Source organism: Marmota marmota, unplaced genomic scaffold (assembly GCF_001458135.2).
Source record: "Marmota marmota marmota unplaced genomic scaffold, marMar, whole genome shotgun sequence".
NCBI lineage: Eukaryota > Metazoa > Chordata > Mammalia > Rodentia > Sciuridae > Marmota > Marmota marmota.
This window is the reverse complement of record NW_025999869.1, coordinates 24,962,975-24,969,479: the sequence shown is the minus strand read 5'-3', so window position 1 is coordinate 24,969,479 and position 6,505 is coordinate 24,962,975. Positions and strand designations below refer to the sequence as shown.

General features: G+C 43.4%; 1 long non-coding RNA gene across 1 annotated transcript; it reads left to right on the top strand.

Moving 5' to 3' along the window:
* The first annotated feature begins 240 nt into the window (after window positions 1-240).
* Window positions 241-6,505, top strand: LOC125610773. Its single transcript, XR_007340773.1, has 3 exons — window positions 241-497; window positions 3,181-3,231; window positions 5,875-6,505. It is a non-coding gene; the product is annotated as an uncharacterized LOC125610773 (long non-coding RNA).

Sequence of the window (6,505 nt, the reverse complement as noted above, 5' to 3'; positions counted from 1 at the left end):
CTTCCTAAGAATAAAAAGCAGGCATAATATCAGGGCACCTTCAAGGCTCTCCAGGTCTAAAATTCTTTGCCTGGCTTTAGTCAGCTGGAATGATCTGGAAATGGCTACTTCTAAGGCTGACATGATCAGCATACCAGGTGATCATCCAAGACTCCTTTGAGGCCAAAGTGCAAGGTCCATATAGTCTGTTTCATGAGTGACAGATAATGGGAAGAAAGTGTGGCTGGGAAATTATTCCTCCTGGGTCGTTGGGATTCCCAGGGAAAGGGCCTTATTCCAGAAAATCTGGGTATAATTCACAAATCATGCCCAAGTAGAAAACGGGGGTGGGGGGGGGGAGGAAATTTTCTATCCTGAAAGAAAAGCCTGCTGGTTGGAACTTTCTTACTATTAGAGGTGTCAACCAACTTGTGAGAAGGTGAGCTCCCTGTAACCACTGGTTCAGAAAGATCAGGATGAAGAGGACCTGTGTGCTTAGGACCTCTCTGTCTAACACGGTAGGCACTAGTTACACGTGCTATTTAATGCTTTGTGTTCATTTCACATTTTTTCCTAACTTTCTATTTTCAAATTATAGATTTCCAGGAAGTTGCATAAATAGTATAGACAGGTCTCATGTACCCTTCATCCAGTTTCCTCTGATGGTTACATTTTATATTATTCTACTATAACATCAAAGTCAGGAAGTGATGCTGCTACAGTGTGTGTGTACAGTTCAATGCCATTTTCCTCACATATGTATATTTATGTTAACTACCACCTGATTACGATGCAGAGCTACCCCATCACCACAAAGATCTCCTATGTGCTACACTGTTGAAGTATCTTAATTGCATTAATGATTACCCACCATCCCTAACCCCTGTAATCATTAATCTGTTTTCCATCTCCATAATATTGTTGTTTGGAAAATGTTATATAAATGAAAATGTACACACATGCTATTTAAATTTTAAGTTTAATCCATTAAGATTTAATTAAAAATTCAGTTCCTCATCATATCAGCTGCATTTCTGATGCTGAACAGCCACCTATGTCTAGCGACTATTATATCAGACAACATAGATCTGTGATTGCTCCACCATTACAGAAAATTCTATTGGAAGGTGAGGCTTTGGGACTGAGACCTGATCTGTGGTTCACAGATGCTGATTTCATGGACCACGTTACCCCAAAGTATGACATAATATAGATTCCTGTGTTTATTATTTATGCATAATAAATCACCCCAAAATGTAGTGGTTTCAAACAACAACCAACTTTTACAATCTCACATGCTTTCTGTAAGTCGGGAGCTGACTGAAGTGCAGTCATGCTGTTCCTCAGGTGGCAGTCATCAGGAAGGTTGGTTGGGCCTGGAGGCAGCTCCCTCACATGCCTGCCAAGCTGGTGCTGGCTGTTAGGATAGTCACCCATCTCTGCTTTCCATGACTTAGAGATGCCGTGGGACATGGGACTGTTCTAGACGACATGGAATGTCTGATCACTATTGGCAGAGGGCCCAGTTTCTTCCAACACAGGCCTTTTCTGGGCTGCTTGAGTGTCCTTACAACATGGCTGCTGGCTTCTCCCAGGGTGAGTGATCCAGGAGAGTGCAAGATTCCAATATCTTTTCTGGCCCACCTTAGAAGTCACTTTGTATTACTTTTGTTACTTTTTTCCTCCCATTGGAAGCAATGGTCCTCTGATCCACATCCAAGGAGAAAGGAATTAGGATCCCCCTTTCAAAAGGAGGATTGATGAGGAATTTTGAAACATCTCTTTTAAACTCTCCTCACTGGTCCATACCTGAGATTCTGAATGGGCAAATGGGGCAGGGTCCCAGAATCCATGCTTGATCAAAGTTCACTGATGAGGTGGCCCAACCTCAGGGTCCCTTCCCATTGTGAGGTGGCAGTCATTCCACCTCCATCAGGAGGCCTTCAGGTCAAATAAATAAACATTGAGTACTATTGATCAACACCAAATTCCATAGCAACATTGGAGAAAAAACTTGATTTAAGATACATACATATAGGATGGTTAAAATGCTTACAGAAATATGTGGACTGGGTCTAAAAATGAATTAATTATGCAAAAGAATATAATTACAGTTATAGTTGGTGGGGAGAAAAGACTGAGTTATTTAAAGAAATGTATTTAGTGTTATATTACCCTTGTTATATTTCTTTTTTTTTCTTTTTCTTTTTCTTTTTTTTTTTTTAGAGAGAGTAAGGAGAGAGAGAGAGAGAGAGAATTTTAATATTTATTTTTTAGTTTTTCGCAAACACAACATTTGTTTGTATGTGGTGCTGAGGATCGAACCCGGGCCGCACACATGCCAGGCGAGCACGCTATGCTTGAGCCACATCCCCAGCCCCACCCTTGTTATATTTCAAGAGGCCATTCTATTTTCAGACTTTAGCTCAATTGTCAACTTTTTAGAGGCCTTTCCCACTGCCTTCCCCCCACTTCCTCAGCACTGGGATTGAGCCCAGGGCCTCAGGCATGCTAGGCAAGAACTCTACCACTGAGCTACACCTCCAGTCCCCCACCATTGTTGTTAAAGTTGGTTCCCTCTGTATCATTCTTAGTCTCTTTTTTGTCCCCACATTGCACTTGTCACATTTGCAAATGTGTAATGCATTTCCCTGAAGTCTGAGCTCTGGAAAGGAAGGCAGGGACTATCACCTTTGTCCCTGGGGGTCTCTCCAGGGTCCAGCACAGGGCCTTGTATATGCTGCTCAGAAGCGTCATCAGAAACAGGAATGAGTTGAGTCTGAGGGAAATGTGGGAAATGATGAAGGTGAAGGAGACAATGGAAGTCCCTCTCCTGTCTCTTCGTGGCCATTGACTCTTGAGAATGTGATTAGATCAGTGTTTCTCAATCTCATTACTATTGTTCTTTTGGGCTAGACATTTCTTTGTTGTTGGGAACTGTCCTGGGGAGAATATTTAGCAGCATCCCTGGCCACCAACCAACAGATGCCAGTAGCACCACCCACTATTCACAACTGGTGACAATCAAAAATATCTACTGATATTGCCAAATGCCTCCAGAGGTCAAGGATTGAGATGCATTAGGAACCGGGTCAGATCTTAACTTTTTGCACAAAGATGCACTTAGGTGTAGAAGTATTTCCTCACCATTCTTGGTTTCCTCAGCAGTAAGAGAGACTGACACCACAATTCATTTTTCAGAGGCTTTGCAGGTTTTGGAGTGACAGACTTGGAGAGTGCTGCCACCTGTTGGTAAGTGTGTGGGAATGCACCCTTGGGCGAACCTCTCAGGGCCTCAGTGAAACAACTTGCCTGGAGAGGTAGCAAGCAGATGTGTTGGCTGGTAAGGCCCTGCCACCAAGAGTGGGCCAGGGAAGCCCCAAATAAGGACAGCCAGGGTGTTCAGCAGCCAGGAGAGTTAACGGGAATGGGACTTTTCCTATTATTTTGGTCAAATATTTGGCAATGTTAAGAAATAAAATAAAATCAGCCTGGCTTGCTGGCACGCGCCTGTAATCCCAGTGACTCAGGAGGATCACAAGTTCAAAACCAGCCTCAGCAACTCAGTGAGGCCCTAAGCAACTTAGTGAGAACCTGTGTCAAAATAAAAACTAAAAAAGCGCTGCAGATTGGCTCAATAGCTTAAGTGCCCTGGATTTAATCCCTGGTATAAACCCCCGCCCCCCAACCAACCAACCAACCACCAACAAAACCCAGAAAAACTAGGCCTTTATTTCCTTCTCCTTTTTTTTCTGCAGACACTATGATCCCTTTTCCTTAGAATTCCTCTGATTTAGGTCTTTTCTGTACACATTTTAATCAGAGCAGGAACCCTGATGGTTGGCAATATGGCTGGTTTCTGTCAATAACTCTCCTTGGCCAGGCTGGTGGTAATTCCAGGCTGGTGGAAAAGGTAGGAGGTTGACACCACCAGTGACCACACCCAAACTCACCAGCCTTCTCTAAACCCACATGTCCTCTGGTGCTTCCAGCTCAGTTTGCCTGCACCAGCCCTGGAGTTCCACAGCTAGAAACATCACATCTATTTCTGAGTCCCACTAATTTTGTTTCCTAAATTAGTTCTATTTCTCCTCACTTCATTGCTATTCTCACTTTAGATTGAGCCACCTGTATCCCAATCCACCTGCAATGGCTCAACTGGGTCATTCTTCTGTCCTCTATGTTGTTGGCTGGAGTCATGCACATGGCTGATTCAGTTAGGAGCTTGGCCAGGGTTGGACTCTTCTAGATGGCCTCATTTACAAGTCTGGTAGCTCAGATGGTGAGGGTGCTGGAGCAGCAGCTGGGCTTTTCTCTATAGCAGGGACTTGTCATGTGAGGGCCTCAGGGTTACAAGAGCATCCAGGCCCACAACTGGCACAATGGCCCTTTCTGATGTTCCCTGGTTACACACCTATAATCTCTGCCACTCAGGAGGCTAAGGGAGGTGGACTATAAGTTCAAAGTCAGCCTCAGCAACTTAGAAAGACCTTGTCTCATAACAAAAAGGAAAAATATCTGGGGATGTAGTTCAGTGGTAGAGTGCCCCTGGGTTCAATCCCCAGTACCAAAATAAGTAAGTAAGTAAGTAAATAAATAAATAAATAAAATAAAGCTTAACTAGCTAATGATGTAAGTTATCCATTTATAAGAAAGATAAGAACATTCCAGAAACAAAAATGCACGTTTTAACTCCACTTAGCAGAAGTACCTGGTACAACTGATGACAACCTTAGGAAAAATGTTTTTAAAATACACAAGCTTATAAACAAGGTTCCTGTTATTAAATGTGGGTTTGTTGCAAATGTTTATTTTGCAACAAATTACACTAGCAATTTCTCTAATTATAATTCAAGTGTAATTTAGTTAATGTAACTTGCTACACTTCTATAACAAAGAGATGAAGATACAGCTAGCACAACAGACCATAGCCCATTTACTGTGAGAGGTCTGGGGAAGGGGACTACATCATTTTATATATTCAAAGAGAAAAAAACCCCAATAGCCCCCCAGTTGTCCTAAGTGATTCTGTCAAAAGCCAGGTTATATTACACTCCCGCCATCCCCTCTTGCTTGGCCTTCATGTGAAGCATGACACAGCTCTTAGCCTGATTACAGTGTACAAAGCAAGGACGATGAAGACACCTTGCTCATCCTCATTGGCATCCAGGCTCCACTGGATAGCACTGAAAACCTTGAGGAAGGACTCTTGTGGGAATTCCTGAGTCACTGCCAGGCACGGTGACACATGCCTATAATCCCAGAGACTCAGGAGGCTGAGGCAGGAGGATTGCAGGTTCAAAGTCAGCCTCAGCAACTTAGCAAGACTCTGTCTCAAAATGAAAACTAAAAATGGGCTGGGGATGTGAATAATCAAGCTTAGACTGAATATGCTGGGGATTGAACCCAGGGCCTCACACATGCCAGGCAAGCGCTCTACCACTGAGGCACATCCTTGGCCCCTAAATGAATGAATATTCTCAAGAGCTTTCCTTTCATAGCACTTATCAGAGTCCATAATTGCACATTTATTTGTATGGCAATTTGAGCAAAGTCTATCTTCTCCCTTGACTCTAAGCTCCACAAGGGAAGGAACAGTGTCTGTTCCTACCCAGTCTATCCCCAGTTCTTGGTACACTGTGTGGGACATAGTGACCTTCGAGGAATACTGGCTGAATGAGTGAATTCTGAGTCAGAGGAACAGGAAGGAAGCCAAGATGTGAAGCATCATGGTAGAGGCGTCTCTCTTCACAGCACACAGATGCTGGGTCTTGAAGAAGATGTATTGCTATAGTTTGTGTAAGATATGGAAAAACGACAAACTCCAAAGTAGTGTGGCCTGGGAAGAGGGAGTGAGGAAGAAGGCAACACATGATAACATTGATCCTTTCCCAGTGACAGGACAATCCCTGGAAAGGAAGCAAACATCATCCAGAGACAAAATATTCCCTGGGAAAGAGATACCCATCAAGACTAAAATGGCAAGCTGGGGATGTGGCTCAAGCGATAGAGCGCTCGCCTGGCATGCGTGCGGCCTGGGTTCGATCCTCAGCACCACATAAAAACAAAGATGTTGGGTCCACCGAAAACTAAAAAATAAATATTAAAATTCTCTCTCTCTCTCTCTAAAAAAAAAAAAAAGAGGAAGCCAAAGCATTGATTCTTCCCCAAATAAATTCTTTTCCCAGTGACAGTACAATGGGACCCTGAAGAGAAAGAGATTAGCACTGAATGCTGACCCCAGACCCTCCATTCTTCCAAAAAACATTGCCCAGTGAAAACAAATTTCAAATTTCACAACCCGTTTCCTGAGTGCCCAAACTGATACACTCTGTCAATAATTAAATCACCTCGGAGTGTAGCATATATAAGCACAGATTCCTCCTTCGGTCAGTGGCTCATTTTCCATCAAAAAAGTGTGTCCACCACATGCATGGCTCCACTGCTGAATAAAGGCTTTGCTGGCCCATGAAGTCTGCACCTGGCTCGGTCATTTTGTGCTAACAGTTTGAATGTTCATCTCCTC